This window comes from Ostrinia nubilalis, chromosome 22 (genome assembly GCF_963855985.1).
Source record: "Ostrinia nubilalis chromosome 22, ilOstNubi1.1, whole genome shotgun sequence".
Classification (NCBI taxonomy): domain Eukaryota; kingdom Metazoa; phylum Arthropoda; class Insecta; order Lepidoptera; family Crambidae; genus Ostrinia; species Ostrinia nubilalis.
In genome coordinates this window covers 2,970,795-2,987,570 of record NC_087109.1, presented here as the reverse complement: position 1 = coordinate 2,987,570, position 16,776 = coordinate 2,970,795, and the positions used below count along the sequence as shown (strand labels likewise).

General features: G+C 38.5%; 1 long non-coding RNA gene across 1 annotated transcript; it reads right to left on the bottom strand.

Annotated features, from left to right (window-relative positions):
- Positions 1 to 5,122: 5,122 nt before the first annotated feature.
- On the bottom strand, positions 5,123 to 14,665 carry LOC135082882 (uncharacterized). Its single transcript, XR_010259511.1, has 2 exons — positions 14,441 to 14,665; positions 5,123 to 5,267 (listed from the first exon to the last, which is right to left on the bottom strand). It is a non-coding gene; the product is annotated as an uncharacterized LOC135082882 (long non-coding RNA).
- Between the last annotated feature and the right edge of the window lie 2,111 nt (positions 14,666 to 16,776).

Sequence of the window (16,776 nt, the reverse complement as noted above, 5' to 3'; positions counted from 1 at the left end):
AAACTTGGTACAATTATTCTTCATACTCCTGGGCAGGTTATAGTATACTTAGGAATTCCCACTTGAATTAGCGGGAAAATGCTTTTGTATGAAAAATCTAAACCGCTTAAGTTAGACGCTTGAAATTTGGCATGTAGGTACCTTAGTGCCAAGCGTGGAGATTATGGCAAAACCCTCCACTAGTGGAGGAGGCTCATAGTCCAGCAGTGGACTGTAAACGGCTGTTGATGAGGTACCTTAGTAAACTTAAAGCTTAGTTACAACAAGGAATTCCCGAAATTCCCACGGGAACGGGAATTAGCGGGAAAATCCTTTTGTATGAAAAATCTAAACCACTTAAAAGTTAGACGCTTGAAATTTGGCATGCAGGTACCTTAGTAAACTTTAAGCTTAGTTACAATAGGATATTGCAAAATTCCCACGGGAACGGGAGTTAACGGGAAAAAAAATTGTATGAAAAAATCTAAACCTCGTAAGATAGATGAAGGGGGTAAAACGGGATCCACGCGTTCGAAGTCGCGGGCGGCCGCTAGTTGTAGTAATATACAAGTAAGTGATTAGACAAATAGTTAAAAATAATATCATCTTTTTGTGATAACAGTGACTACTTGTAAGCAAAGGCTTTGGCGTAACAGCTTAGCGAACTTTACTGACACAATTGAATTTTCCAAGATGGCGGCGGAAAATCTGGAAAATTATTGCAGATTCGTAATCTGCGGCCCCAAATTACCTAAAATTCATGTCCAAAATTACAAAATATGTCTTTCTAGTTTAAGCGCGGGTCCGAAAGGGTTAGTAAACTTAAAGCTTAGTTACAACAAGGAATTCCCGAAATTCCAACGGCAACGGGAATTAGTGGGAAAAACCTTTTGTATGAAAAATCTAAACCGCTTAAGTTATACGCTTGAAATTTTGCATGCAGGTACCTTAGTAAACTTAAAGCTTAGTTACCACAAGATATTGCAAAATTCCCACGGGAACGGGAGTTAGCGGGAAAAAACATTTGTATGAAAAAATCTAAACCACGTAAGATAGATGAAGGGGGTAAAACGGGATCCACGCGTACGAAGTCGCGGGCGGCCGCTAGTATTAATAATGTTCATCACGAAAGTAGGTAATTTGAAAGTAATTGACTGTCAGGGTAAATTATAAGCTCTTTTTAATTTGTATGCATAAAATGGATTAAAAAACGTAATTAGTTTACTTTATTACTTCCATTGCTACAAATGTTTATGGACGACAGTAGGTATATTTGCCCTCATAAGCCAAAAAGCGGTATCTCAAAAAAAGTCAATTTTCTGATTTTTGCTGCATCTGATAGCTTATCAAATTGCCTACAGGTTATTATGAAGCTACATAACTCTATCACAAAATATAACAGAAGGTAAACTCATGTATGTACCTCGCTTTGCATACCTCTCTCGCTCGCACGCTCGGCCGTCGCGCTAGGGTTGTCTTGTCATGTGTTGCGTTTATTTCGTTATGATAGAAAAATGTTACTCTTAATACTATGCAAGAAAGACAATAACAGATATCCACGTATACTTATTTATATTTAGTACGTTATTATAGTAATAGTTTGCAAACAAATACACGAGAAGGAAGTAGTATTTAGTTGAGTGGTTGACACTATTATCCAACTAATAGGTATTATAAATGCGAAAGTTTGGATGTCTGGATGTTTGTTGCTCTTTCACGCAAAAACTACTGAACGGATTTTGATGTAACTTTACAGTATTATTGTTTATAACCCTGAATAACATATAGGCTATAATTTATGACGATCTGTGACAAACTAAATTTCACGCGGGTGAAGCCGCGGGCAAAAGCTAGTTATCCAATAATTCCTAAAACCTCTCTAAAACAATTCGATATGCCTAATAATTGAGTTGGCTTTCAATTTCAATTGAAATTCTAATAAATAACTTACTTACCTCCCCGAATCAACTGGTAATTTAAAAAATGAAAATTCGGTATTTAATGATGAGATTAAAGCAACCAAATACAGAACAATTATAATACGACTTTTTCTGTTCACTCATTTTCGTGAATTTCGCAAAACAAAATAATATCACAGGCGGTTGACCGGCGCGTGACTCAAGCGAACCACAGCGAACGTGTGGCGAACGTCTGTCGCGCCACGTCGCGCTCGCATTCGTCCAAGACAGTCTTGCTAGAGCGGTGTCTATGTGTGCGTGGCTCGAGCGCGTTTAGTATGAAGTTTGTCTTCTGTTATATTTTGTGACTCTATCTTACCCAGAAACTACCTTAAAACTACTAAGAAAATTTTGCATATCTCAAATTTATACGATATTACTAAGAGGCTGAGAGGTATCTCATTATTTTTAATCACAATGGCCGTATATTTACTTACGGCTCTTGCGCTTAGTAAAATTAGGCGAAATTAATTCGCAAAATGTGAGATACCGCTGCACTCGCACAGTTTGTAGCACAAAAGTAAACGCTCCTTGATGTACAATAAGGACGATAATTATTTAAATTTGAATTTATCAATAATCAGAACAATGTTTTTACTTAGTACTACTGACCAAAAATTTTATAAATATTGTAACAATTTTTCTACTTTTTAGTGTACTTTTTAGGAGTCAATTTATTTTTTAATCCAAAAATTTTTTAAAAGTAGTTTATATTATTTTTTACTTTAGTGTCTACCTATAATCTGAACTAAACTCGGAACTGAACTAAACTTGCCGACTTGAGAAACTCGTTTCATATTTATTATAGGGCCAGGCTACTTCTCTGCCCTTTTCCCAGTCATCTCTTTCTTCAGGTAAATCGCGATGTTTACAATTTTTTTCAAAGTGGCAATTAGTTTTACAATATTTTAATAAATTACACAGATGCGTAATTTTATCCTCTACAGCTTGATACAAGTTTCATCAAGATATCTCTAAAATTTCTGAAGTTATCGCTAAAAAACTATTTAAAATATTATAAAAATTGCAAAAAATGCGCATAAAATACAAACTACCAAACCAAATTGCATGTTCTTCCACCTCCAAAGTAGAAAACCATCCATTTTGCAAGCCAGGAAGAACAATATCTTGAAATCGCTTCAAAAGGGAGCTCCCATACTTCTGAGTGATTTATGACATAGATACCTATTTTCAAAATTTAAAATTTTGTAATGTTCATCTGAAGTATATTAAAATTATTTCCAAATGCACTTTTTTCGTGTTTTAACATTTTGTTGAAAGCAGGTCAAAAACAAAAGACTTGACGCTTTGAAAATACAAAATACAATTAACACCGTAGTCATAATTCACTAACCCTCTAGTTATAAGCCCCTTTTTACAGCTAAAAAATGAAGGCATACACTTTTTAACTACCTGGCGATAGAAAATATCGACTTGGAGAAAGGAGTCCCGAACATGTTTTCGAAAATCATTTTATCAACTGACAGATCCCATGGAATTTTTTCACTTTTATAATTTTCACCGAATGAAATGTAGACCAATGCACGTTTGACCAACACATCGTTTGAGTTTTTAGCAGTTCACCGAACCGAATGAATATTCGACCGTGAAACCATTGATATTATGTACAATTTCTTACTCCGCTTTTGACCGCAGAAGAATACAAAGACAGAAATTGCGATCAAACAACTAGAAGCCTAAAAGGCAAGGGACTCCAAACCTAGTAACTACACCACAAACCCAATTTGACCATTTTAAAAAACCAGTAAGTAACATAAACCATTTCGAAACCTAGTAAGTGCATGAACATACTAGGTTTTATAATGGTCAATGTGCCTTACTGGGAAATGAAAATTCGTGTCCACCCACCTCCCGACCATAAAAAACCGAGCATCACTGGCAACACACACTGATCAAAGACTTTTGTCTTGAGACACTGCGGTATTTCGGACGTGAAAATATTGCGAAGCTTCCCGAACGCTACCCAGCCGAGTTGGATTCGACGATTGACCTCTTTCTCGAAGTTGGACCTACCTAACTGCACTGTTTGTGCTAGGTACCTATACATAATTGTCAACAACTTCGAGTGTAGTGTCTCCAACCTTCAGAGGAGTGGGTACAACATGGGTATTTGACATGATTTTTGACCCACTTGTTGAGAGGCTCTACTGAGGCCATCGAGCATTGTGCTTATATCCTCCACGGTCTCAGCCATGACTACGATATCGTCCGCGAAACGAAGGTGGGTGATATACTCGCCGTTGATATTTATGCCGAATCCGCTCCAGTCCAGAAGCTTGAGCTTCCAGGGAGATGGTGAATAGTTTCGGACGTAGACATGGCTCAGAAGTGAGATGGGTCTATAGTTTTTAACAAGATTTTGTCGTCTTTTTTGAAGAAGAGTATCACCACACTTCTGTGCCATGCCGTAGGCGTTTTTCCCTCGAGTATGACGGAATCGAACAGCCCCTGAAGATCCTTTTACCGGCGTTCCGCCTGCTTTTAGAAGCTCAGCAGTGATTCCATCATCACCCGGTGCCTTGTTGTTTTTCAGCTGTTTGAGAGCCATTCTAATCTCGTACAGACTGACGTCCGGGATATCTTCGGTGTAGTGTCGGGTCAATCTAGCTCTTGGCTCTCCGGCTAGATTTGTGACAGGTGTACATGCACTCGTTTATAGTTGTCCGTAGAACTTCTCAATCTCTTCCAATAACTCAGGCCCCAACGAGATGTCTCTGTCATCCTCGGTCTTCAGCTTGGTCAGTTGGCTTTGGCCAACAGACAGATCCCTTGCGAACACTAGAGCCTTTGGTACGCTCAATCGCCTCTTTAATACGATCTGTATTAAATTGGCGTAGGTCGTGAGTCAAAGACTTGGAGATCTGTCTGTTAAGATGCCGATACTGAGCAGCATCTTCAGAGGACTGCAGAACCAAGTTCCGTCTCTCTTGCATAAGTTTATTGGTGAGGTCAGAGATCTTTTTGGTTCCTTTTGAACGACGGTTTTAAAGAAATTAGACCCAGTCGTTTGGACAATTTCCACGAACCTGTCATTGTATTCGTCCACATTTTCAGTCTCCTAGGCATTCGAAACGATTTTGCAACTCGAGCTGAAAGGTTTCGGGGTTTTGGAGTTGGATGGGCGCTGGGTGGAGCGTAAACTTGATATAAATGAAACACACCGATCGCTTTGAACTCGAGTTTATTACTAAACGATGACAGCGACACAGACATCAACTTTTGTTACTACGAGTACAATGTAGGTAGGTTCTATATATTATGCGCGTAGACGCGCATACACATCATTCCTCCACACTTAATTTTTGGAACCTGGTGACAAAACATAGCCAATGTTAATTAACTACGATTATATAAACTAGTTAAACTTAGAGTAAACTAAACATAAGCAAGTTAAAGATATTTCTTATAATCTACGTGTTTCCTAGGACGTAATAAGTATGGGTGTGTGGGTGCTTGCGAGGGCAAAGACGGCGCTTCACCCGGGTCGGGCTCCCGCGGGGGCGTCCCGGCGGCGGGGGCCGCCGTGCTGGCCGGCTCGGGCGGCTCGTCACCTGCTACTGTACTACTCTCCCTTGCGCATTCGTCATCCTCACAATCGCCATACTCATCATCGCTGAGCACCACCCGGTCTGAGTTATGAGTTATGCTAGATTGCACTTGTTCAGAGGGCCCAGCAGAACATTGATGCTCTGTAATTAATGGCACGGGCTGTTCTGGGGTACAAGTGGGTGACGCTACTGTGTTACGGACCGCAAGACTCAAAGGTGGCGGTAAATTTGTTTGCGATTGCGACGAATTATTATTATTACGTATGTTTGTCTCAGACCAGCTGTTACCAGTGTATTTAATTATCTGATCCACGTGTCTAATACAATAAACATCAAAATGACTCAAATAAATTTTATACATTTTGTTTCCTACCTTTTCCTTAATTAAACCTAGTTGCCAAGTCTCTTTACGTGCATTATACCAACGAGTCCAAACAATATCACCTAATTCAAAATGTCTTTTAACTGGGACTGGTTCTAACGTGTCTGTTAATTTTGTTGGTAATATCAGATCTAGACGGGAACGTAAACATCTTCCAAACATAAGTTTGGCGGGTGTCTCCTCGGTAGTACAATGCACGGTGTTTCTATAATTAAACAAATAACCTAATAATACCTCATCAATTTTATTGGATGGCAAATTATCTTGAATAATACATTTTAACATTTTTTTACATGTTCTTACTGAATTTTCTGCTTGGCCGTTACTAGGAGGATGATATATGGGTGAAGTCATATATTTAATTCCATTACTCGCACAGAAGGTTTTAAATTCATTTGAATTAATTTTTACATCATTATCAGATACAATTACGAGCGGTATACCGAAAATAGAAAAAATATACTTTAATTTAGATATCAGAGCCCTCGTCGAAGTTCCGCTACTCATGTGCAGGCACTCCAACCATTTACTGAACGAATCAACCACCACCAGGTATACCCTTTGCCCGACAGTCATGTAGTCTATGTGCACGCGCTGCCACGGCGCGGTGGCGGCGGGCCAGGGCGCGGGCGGGTCGCGGGGCGGGGCGGCGCAGGACCCGATCCAGCGCTCGATGTCGCGATCGATGCCCGGCCACCACATTCTGCTACGTGCGTTACTTTTAGTTTTTGAAATACCTAAGTGAGAATCATGTAATTCGTGTAATATTTTCTCTCTAAAGCGCGCTCTACACTCGCTCGCGATTCTTGCTGTGAATTCACGCCGCGATTCGCGCTGTGCCCTTCGCGTTTATATGTGTCTCTCCACACTCGCGAAGCCTCGCAGTCTCGTTCGCGGCCTCAATGGATGACGACGTGATTATCGCTGCTGCGGTGACGCTTGTGCTATATCGTATTACAATTACCTATGTATTAAAAATAAGACACAAATAAAAAAGAGATGGATAAAAAGACGATGGTGGATGACTCAAATCCATCGCGGGTCCATCCAGGCATCGTGGGTCTTATTTTTATTTTTATCATATGGTCCTTGTGTTTGGACTGCCAAAGTATTGGTTCGGATTGGAAACGCTCGATAAATTTCAACTCAAGTTCATTATTCCATGTAGTACTCATTTTAAAAAAAAGAACGTTAGTAAGTACGCAATAATGCACAACCACTTGCGACGGCGTCTTCTCAGCTACTGCGAAAAACTGCGAGTGTAGTTGCGTTCGCGATCGCGCGCCGTGAACCAAGCGTGAACCTTTGTCGCGGGACAAAAAACCGACAACGAACGGGGAACGGCGCGAAGCGTGAACGTGAACGCGCGAAAGTCCGCGAAACCATCTACACACGCGTTTCGCGGCTTTCGCGGCCTTTCGCGCCGCGAGTGTAGAGCGCGCTTTAAAATCGTAGGTATGACCTTGTGGCCCCGAAATAGACACCCCGTTTCGTATTGTAGGTCAGACCTACATAAAAAATATGGCAAAATAGATTTACAGCTTATTTTTCGCGGCCAACCAAATTGCATGTATTTTTTTACTATAGTTAATTCCCTATCTTGTTCCGTTGCCAGCGCAATATCATGATTTGTAATAGCCGGAGAAACTTCATCTAAAAATTTAAGTGCATAATGAGTGTCTACATGTTGGTAACAACTCGATTTGTTATCACTATTATTATCACTCGTAACAGGTGCGCGTGAAAAATAATCTGCAACTAGGTTTTGATCGCTCGACACATATTGAACTATATAATTATACGCCGACAATATTATGGCGTACCTTTGCAATCTTAACGCTGTCAAATTCAAATTCAAATTGTTTATTTGCCTACTAAGTGTACATTAAAGGTCTTATCATTAATACATGAGTGCTTATTACTTAGTTACCTAGTTAAGGCATTGCAAAGGTTTGATGGGAGGGCTACATTATTTATTTTTATAAATAAGTAAGTAAGTATGAGTGTTACATTAATATTAAATCAAATATTCTATTGAATATAATATATTATGTTATATATAATATATTTGCTAAATACTCAGAGCGCCATAATGAGGTATTTTAATAAAAAATTAAAAAGTATAAAAAGTTAGTTTGTTGTATTATTTATATGTTGTTTTATAGGGTTTGTTATTTAAATATTCGTCTAGTTTGTAGTAGCAGTTATTTATTAAGAATTGTTTTAGCTTGTTGTTAAAAATTGTGTACTTTTGTTCGTTTTTTATTTCCAGTGGTAATTTATTGTATAGCTTGATGGCCATATAGTATGGGCTGCTATTCAGCATTTTAATTCTCGAGTATGGTAGGCATAATTTTTCTTTATGACGAGTGTTTACGTTATGGGTGTCTTGCATTTTTTGGAATGAATTTATGTTTTTATAAACAAATGAACATAAATCGTGTATGTATATTGATGTTAGAGTCATTAATTTGTATTTTTTGAAATATGGTTTACAGCTTTGTGTATTATCTATTTGGGCTATAATTCTTACACATTTTTTCTGTAGTAGAAACAAGTCATTGGCATTTACGCTGTTGCCCCATAGCATTATGCCATATTTCAGCCAGGAATATGCGTACGCGTAGTATGTCGTTAATGCTGTTTCTGTGTTGGTGCTGTGTTTGATTTCGAAAAGGGCGTATGTGAACTTTGATAATTTAGTTTTTATTTGATCGATATGTGTTTTCCAATTGATGTTTGTATCTATATGTAGTCCTAGCAATTTAAAAGTATCTACTGTTTCTAATTGTGTTTTGTCCAGTATTATATTCATGTTTAGGGGAGCTATTGTATATGGTCGGAATTGCATTATTTTTGTTTTATTAAGATTTATTTCTAGGTTGTGTAGTTTAAGCCAATGTGTAATATTTGATAATGTATCATTGATAAGGGTGTTAGGATTTGAGTTTTTTTCGCACTTGATTAAAATAGACACGTCGTCTGCAAAAAGTATGGGAAATGATATTTCTCTATTTAAGATTTTCGGAAGATCGTTAATATAAATTAAAAAGAGTACACAACCTAGTACACTTCCCTGGGGGATGGAACAGGTCATGTCTCTTTCTTCTGATGTGATTATTTCTATTTTGTTCGTTGAAGTGTTGTGGTATTCTATTTGGACTATTTGTTTTCTGTTTGTTAGGTATGATTTGAACCAGTTGTATGCAGTACCTCGTATACCTGAGCCATATAATTTGGACAAAAGGATGCTATGTGACACTTTATCATATGCCTTTGTCATATCTATTAATATGCTTAAGGCATATTTTTTATCATTTATGTGTTGAAGAGCGGCTTGGATGTATTTATACACTGCCAAGGTGGTTGACCTAGATTTCCGGAACCCATTCTGACAATCATCTAAGATATTAAATTTTTCTAAAAACGTGTATAACCTATTGCACATGGCTTTTTCAATTACTTTAGAAAATGATGGTAAGATTGCTATTGGTCTATAATGTTTGGGATTGCTCTTATCGCCTTTTTATGAACTGGTTTAACTAGCGACATCTTTAGTAGGTTTGGAAATTCACCATCGCGGAAACTCTGATTAATTATAGAGGTGAGAGGTTGAGATAGTTCTTCTGCACAATGCTTTAGTAGTTTTGGTGGAATACCATCTACACCATAGCTATGTTTGGTTTTTAAATTATTTATAATTTTCATTATTTCTTTGTTTGTAACGGGGTTTAGGTATAGTGAATTTACTGGGGGGTCAATTACAGGTTGTCCTATATTGATATTTTTGTTATTGTTTTGGCCGACAGTAACAAAGTAGTTGTTGAAGGTTTCTGTTATCTCTTTTGGACAGTCTATGATTTTATTATTGATTACTAGTTGCATGTTTTTATATTTTTTCTGTTTATTTTTTCCCGTTTTGCTATTTATTATATTCCACATAGTTTTTATTTTGTTATCGGAGTTTTTCATTTGTTTAATATACATTAACTTCTTTGAAGTTTTGACACAACGTTTTAATGTTTTCGTATATGATTTGTAATAATGTTTAATGATTTCACTATTTGTTTCCTTTGCAAGTTTACCTAACGCTCTTTTATGAATGCATGATTTTTTTATTCCTGTTGTTAACCATGTTTTTTTTGTAGTATTCTTAATTTTTATATTATTCATCGGAATATGTTTATTTAGATTATTCTTTATTACTGTTATGAATGAATTATAGTTATAGTCTACACTTTTATTTTGATCTATGATATTATTCCAATTCTGCTCTTTTAGCGAATCTTTAAACATATTTATGTTGTTTTTTGTAAATATTCTTTTTTGTTTGTAAATAGTATTGTTGTTTTCGTAATGCCAATCAGAATTTAGTTTAATATGAACAGCTTTGTGGTCAGATAGGCTATAGTCCTCAACGTAAGATTTTTTTACTAGGCTAGTGTAATTTGTGAATACTAAGTCAATACAGGATGAAGTTGTTTTAGTTACCCTCGTTGGTTCGCGGATAAGTTGTTTTAAATTAAATGAGTTCATTGTATTTATAAGCTCTTGGGATTGTTTATTGTTTACATGCATATTTATATTAAAATCTCCACCTATCACTATGTATTTGTTTTTGTCTTTCGTGTTTAGTTTTTTTAGCAGTTTATTGATTTGTTCGTAGAAAGTATCAGTATGGCGGTCTGCTCTGTAAAGTCCTATTACAATAGTATTTAGTTTAGGTATTTCTATGGCACAAAATTCTATAATAAATTCTACAGAATAGTTAACTATATCAGTTCTCTCAATGAAATCTATGCTATCTTTTATCATTAAACAGACACCTCCTCCCTCATAATTTTCTCTGCAGTACAATGATCCCAGTTTGTAGCCTGGTAAATTAATAGAGTTACAATAATTTGTGTTTTTCCATATTTCTGATAGTAACATAATATCAATATTAGAATCTGTCAATAAGTGCTCAATTAAATGTAATTTATTTCCTATACTTTGGATGTTTTGGAATGTTATAAGTAATCCACTATCGAAATGTCTGGTTGTGCGTAGTTGTTGTTGTCTTCTTACTGTTGTGGGCATGGCGCTGCTGGGGCGCCGGGGTGGGGTGGGACTGCGGTGGCTGGGACGACTGGGCCCGGGACGACTGGGCCTGGGACGGCTGGGCCCGGGACGACTGGGCCTGGGACGGCTGGGCCCGGGACGACTGGGCCTGGGACGGCTGGGCCCGGGACGGCTGGGCCCGGGACGACTGGGCCTGGGACGGCTGAACCTGGGACGACAGGACCTGGGACGGCTGGGTCTGGGATGACTGGGCCTGGGACGCCTGGGCCTGGGACGACTGGGCCTGGGACGGCTGGACCCGGGACGACTGGACCTGGGACGGCTGGACATTCGCTTTCTTTGTTTCATTGTTCTTCTCTTGTGTTTTCGTGATGGGTGTTTCCATTGCAGATGTTTCTATGCCATTAATAATTAATTTGTTATTTCTTATGATAGCGTGGTGTCCATTTTTTCGCGCTGATTTTAAATTTTGTCGTAGCAAGTTTCGGTCTTTTAGTTCCTTTCCTTCCATAAATATATCAACCGCCAATCCAGTGTTTTTAAAGCATTTAGCATTTTGAATTATATATTTTGCCATTCTTTTATTCGTCACCTCAATCAGTAATGGTCGGTTATTTCCTCTATTCCCAATGCGTTTTATTTCCTCGATGAATGGGTTAATATTTATGTCCAAAATATCATGAAACACTCTTGAAGTGCTTTCATATAGATCATAATCTGTTTCATTATTTTGTTCCCTTAATCCAAACAGAACTATTTTCTTCGAGTTAGTCAGTGAATGTAGTCGCTCTTCTATGTTTTGAATCTTCTTGTCTATTACTCTTATTTCTTCCTTAATGGTGGATTGTTCGTTTTTTAGCTCATTTGTTTTGTGTTCGACGTCTTGCTGAAGGTTTAGTAATGCAGCATTAAATTCTGCCTGGATAGTATTCTTAATATCTTGCAATAGACTCGTCCTGATCTGTTCCAGTTTCACATCCAGTAGTTTGCTTATCATATCTATAGTAACAGTCTGTGGTTCGTTTATGTCAGAGGTACTCATCTGTGTGTCGTCACATATTTCAGTAACAGACTGGTCTATATCTATTGTCTGATTTAAGCATGCGATGGAAGCTATTTCGATTTGGTCTTTTTTCTTTCTCATTGTAATAAATGAATCAGGAGATTTTGGTCTAATAGGAGTGTTTGAGTTGTCTTTTTTAGGAGCATTACAAATACACGTTTGGCATTTCCAATTCTTTTTTCTATTAGGTGACATAGTATTGTAAAATCGCGCCTCGGAGACATTTGCACATTCCAACTCGTAGAATTTATCGCAATAAGAACATTTGAGGAATCGTCTATCTGGGATATTTTGTCTACAACCTTCACATAGCGCCATCTTTTGGAGAGTAGAGGTATGATTTGCTTACGGATGATTGTTTCTTTATCTAGTGCTTATGTTGGTCCTAGTTAGTTTCGCTACTGGACAACAGATGTCGTTGTATTTTGTATCATATTAAAAAATATTTCCAGAATATTCTCGATTTTTATTTTTTTATGTTTAGCAGTAATTTATAAATACCTCAAAAGCACATAGGGTTTACAACGTTCACACTTTATTTCAATTGTTTAAACATAGAGTACATAGTTTTAATTGCTGTTTATATTGAAATCACTTGAGTATTAACACTTTGTTATTTTGCACTTTTTCTTCATAGATTTACTGTATATTTTAAAGATAACACTTGTCCAGGGTCATATCACATTATAGAACAGTTTTACTTTATAAAATGGTTAAAGAGTTCACTTAAACTATTTTTAAGAATTTATTTACGCGAGACGAACTTTACACTGCGCGGTGGCGCCCTCACTCACTGGCGCCGTAACTGGAATGCCTGTATTTTTATTGAAAATCGATACTAAGGGCCTATGATCGGTCTTTAATACAAAAGGTTCACTACGGCCGTACAAATATTGGTGGAAATGAGTAACACCAGGTAACACCGAAGATAATAGCCGTGGCTTCCTTTTGTATTTGGCTGTAGTTACGTTCGCTCACGGAAAGCGAGCGCGACGCGAACGCCAGCGGGCGCTCCTGGCCGTCGGCGCCGCGCTGCGCGAGCACCGCGCCCAGGCCGGCGGGCCCCGCGTCCACCGCCAGCACCAGCGGCGCCGCGGGCTCGAAGTGCGCCAGCACGCGCTCCGACGCCAGCGAGCGCCGCACCGAGGCCACGCTGCGTTTCTGCCGTTCGCCCCACTCCCATGCAGCGCCCTTACGTAATAGTTCGTGGACCGGGCCTAATATTGATGAAGCGTTAGGAATAAAATTCCTGTAGTAATTTACGACCCCTAAAAATCTTTTTAACTGTGTAACATTTGTTGGCTCCGGTGCGTTCAGTATTGCCTGAACCTTGCTAGGGCAAGTTTTTAGTCCCTCTTTACTTATAACGTACCCTAGATAAGTAACGCTCTCTTGAAAGAAAACACACTTTTCTTTATGTAGCCGTAGGCCGGCGTTATTTAACCTGCTCAAAACTTCGGCTAATCTGGCCATGTGGCTAATCCTATCAGGGCCAGTGATACATATATCGTCGAGCCATATACTTATGCCCTCTATGCCAGATAGAAGTGTTTCCATTGATTTTTGGAATATTGCCGGTGCATTAGCTAAGCCGTACACTAACCTAGTATATTTGAACAGTCCCCTATGTGTATTAATCGCTGTAAGTTTTTGACACGATTCTTCTAAGATAAATTGATTATATGCATTTTTTAAATCAATTTTACTATAATGTTCACCCCCACCAATTTGAGCAAATACATCTTCTATTCTAGGCATAGGATATTTTTCAAATATAAGGTCTTTATTTAAAGTAACTGAAAAATCGCCTGCAATTTTTACTTGACCGTTATCTTTCAAGACGGGCACTATGGGGGTGGCGTATTCCGAGTGGTCGATAGGAACTAAAATACCTAAACTTACTAAACGGTCTAGTTCTTCCTCAATTTTATTTTTAAGGGCAAAGGGTACCGGTCGGGGCTTGTAATATTTAGGAATCGAATTTTCTTTTACTCGTAAATGTACTTTAAATTTATTAAATGTACCCAAATCGTCACTCCATAGATCAGGAAACCTTTTTAACAATGTTTGTATGTTTGAATCATAAGATGAACTTATAGAATTTATTTTTGTAGTAATAATTAAATTAAAAGCGTTCATAAAATCTCTGCCTAGAAGTGGTGGCCCACCATTTTCTATTACATAAATATTATTTTTTTTAATTTTATTATTGAAATAAGCCTCAATTGTAAAATAACCAGAGGGAGAGATTTTGTGACCGTTGTACATACACATTTTGATGTTACATTTTTGAAGTTTATGGTTATAAAACTTTTCTTTGTATAATTTATCGGAAATAACACAACTACCTGATCCCGAATCTAATTCCATAGTGAGATATTGATCTCCTAAGTGTAAATCGATTTGAATTGGCTTATCAGCCACGTACCTTATATTAAAGTTCTGACATTCCTGACATGCCGTGTCCTTGACCTTATTCTCGTCACATTCCGAGCCCGCGTCAACGTGATACACACACGAACCTTTACCACTAGAACCGCACACTTTCTTCAAATGGCCTTTAACACCACACTTTTGGCACTTATAATTTTTGTACCGGCACATTTCACTAGTATGATTCTTCAAGCCGCATACCGAGCAGCGGGCGTCGTCCCGCTGTGCCGCACCACGCCGCGAGGAGCCGGCCCCGCCGCTGCCGGCGGCGCCGTACCCGCGTCCTGATTGATTCTGGAATCTCGCGCGATACACTGGTTCTTCTTTAATGATGCTGGCTTCGCTAGTGCACATGATTTTTGCCTCCTTAGCACACGCTGCCTGCTCCGCCAGTTCAATCGCCCGTGTCAACGTTAGCTTGGACGGGTTTTGCTCGAAGAGCTTGTCGCGTTCGGGGCCGGAGCCCAGGCCCAAGACGAAGCGATCGACCAAGTTCGTCTCCAAGGCACTGCCGAATTCGCAATAACTTGCAAGACCTCTCAATCGCGCCGCCCAATCGCTTAACGATTCCCCTGGACTTCTACTCGCTCCGTAAAAATTCGCCTTGTCCACAAATGAGCACTTTTTCGGCTTGAAATGGCTATTGAGTAACTGTATCAAGTTATCAAAGCTCAGCGATTCCAACTCGGTAGGGTACGCCAAATTACGCAATAAGCGGTAAGTCTCGTCACTTATGTGTGTTATAAGAATTCCACTTTTATTTTCTTCTTTCACCACATTTATCTTCAGATATTGCGTTAACTTGCCGTAAAATATCGTCCATTCACTGGTTTTGTGGTCAAATGTCGACAGATTTCCGATGAAAGCCATTTTGTTTTTGGTTGGGTAAAAAAAATCCTCGTTCGCCAATGATATAAATGAAACACACCGATCGCTTTGAACTCGAGTTTATTACTAAACTACCTACCTACATGTGTTAAATTTTCTGAATGCCTACTGTTTGCGGATGATCTCAAACTTTGTTTGGGTGTCTCCAGTGTTCCAGACGCTATAGCATTGCAAAGCGACATTGATGCGGTATTAGAATGGAGTTTCGTCAATCGCCTAGCATTTAATACTGACAAGTGTAAAGTAATTACTTTTACACGTAAACGTTCTCCATTGAATATTAATTATTATTTATATGACACTCCACTGGAAAGAGTTGCTGACATACGAGACCTAGGTTTAATGCTAGATTCTAAGTTGGACTTTCACAAACATGTGACAAAAATTTGTAAATTGGCTAGTAAGTTATTAGGGTTTGTTATAAGGACGTCTGCTCAATTTGACGATATTAGGGTAGCTAAGATATTGTATAGCGCATACGTCCGTAGCAAGCTTGAGTATGGTGCTGTCATTTGGGATCCCTACGAGGATAAATATGCCTTAATGATAGAAAAAATTCAACGCAAGTTTACTCGCTGGCTGTATAAAAAGAGATACGGATATTACCCCTATTTGTACCCGTCCTTGTTTGTCTCCGGCATGGTTGATTTGGAAACCCTTAAGTTTAGGAGGATAATGTCAAGTATAATATACTATTTGTCGATTATACATACATGGCAAAATTGATAGTCCACAAATATTAGCGAAAGTAGGCTTATCAGTGCCCACGCGCATACCACGGGATGTTACCGGGATGGTTGAACCGCGTCGCCGCCCTAGGCTGCTACACCGGCCGGTCACGCGCACCACTCGCGCAGCGAGCGCGCCTTCTACCCGCGCATTACGTTTAATCGGGGACTTAGTTGCTCAGCACGATATCGACATATTTGCCGACCGCTTAGGTACAATAATGGTATTAATTCATAGATTTTTGTGTAAGTAATAACTTTGAATAACTTTGACATTGATCTCTGGACATAAATGTATTTATCTCTTATTCTTATTAGTAGTCTTAGGTATGACATTCTATTTTGGACTTAATTATTTTATGTATTTAATTTTAATGTTATTTGACTATTATTTAATTTATCGTTTTAATTATTTGACAATTTTACATATTGAAATTGATATTATAAATTATCTGTATTGTATAACTTGTTGGCGCGTTGGACTTTCTGTAAGCCTTCAAGCAGATTATAAATAAATAAATAAAATGTGCCTCTTACCATTCGGTGATCACTTCCTGTTCTGACCGACCTATGGTAAGATTGAAATGGACCCTGATCCCAATAACCATTTTAAAACCTAGGAAGTGCGCTCATACTAGGTTTGGATTCTGGTTTTTACGAAGTAAAAAAAAAGAAAACCATTTGAGTGTTAGTAAGGGCCATAAAACTTGCTATT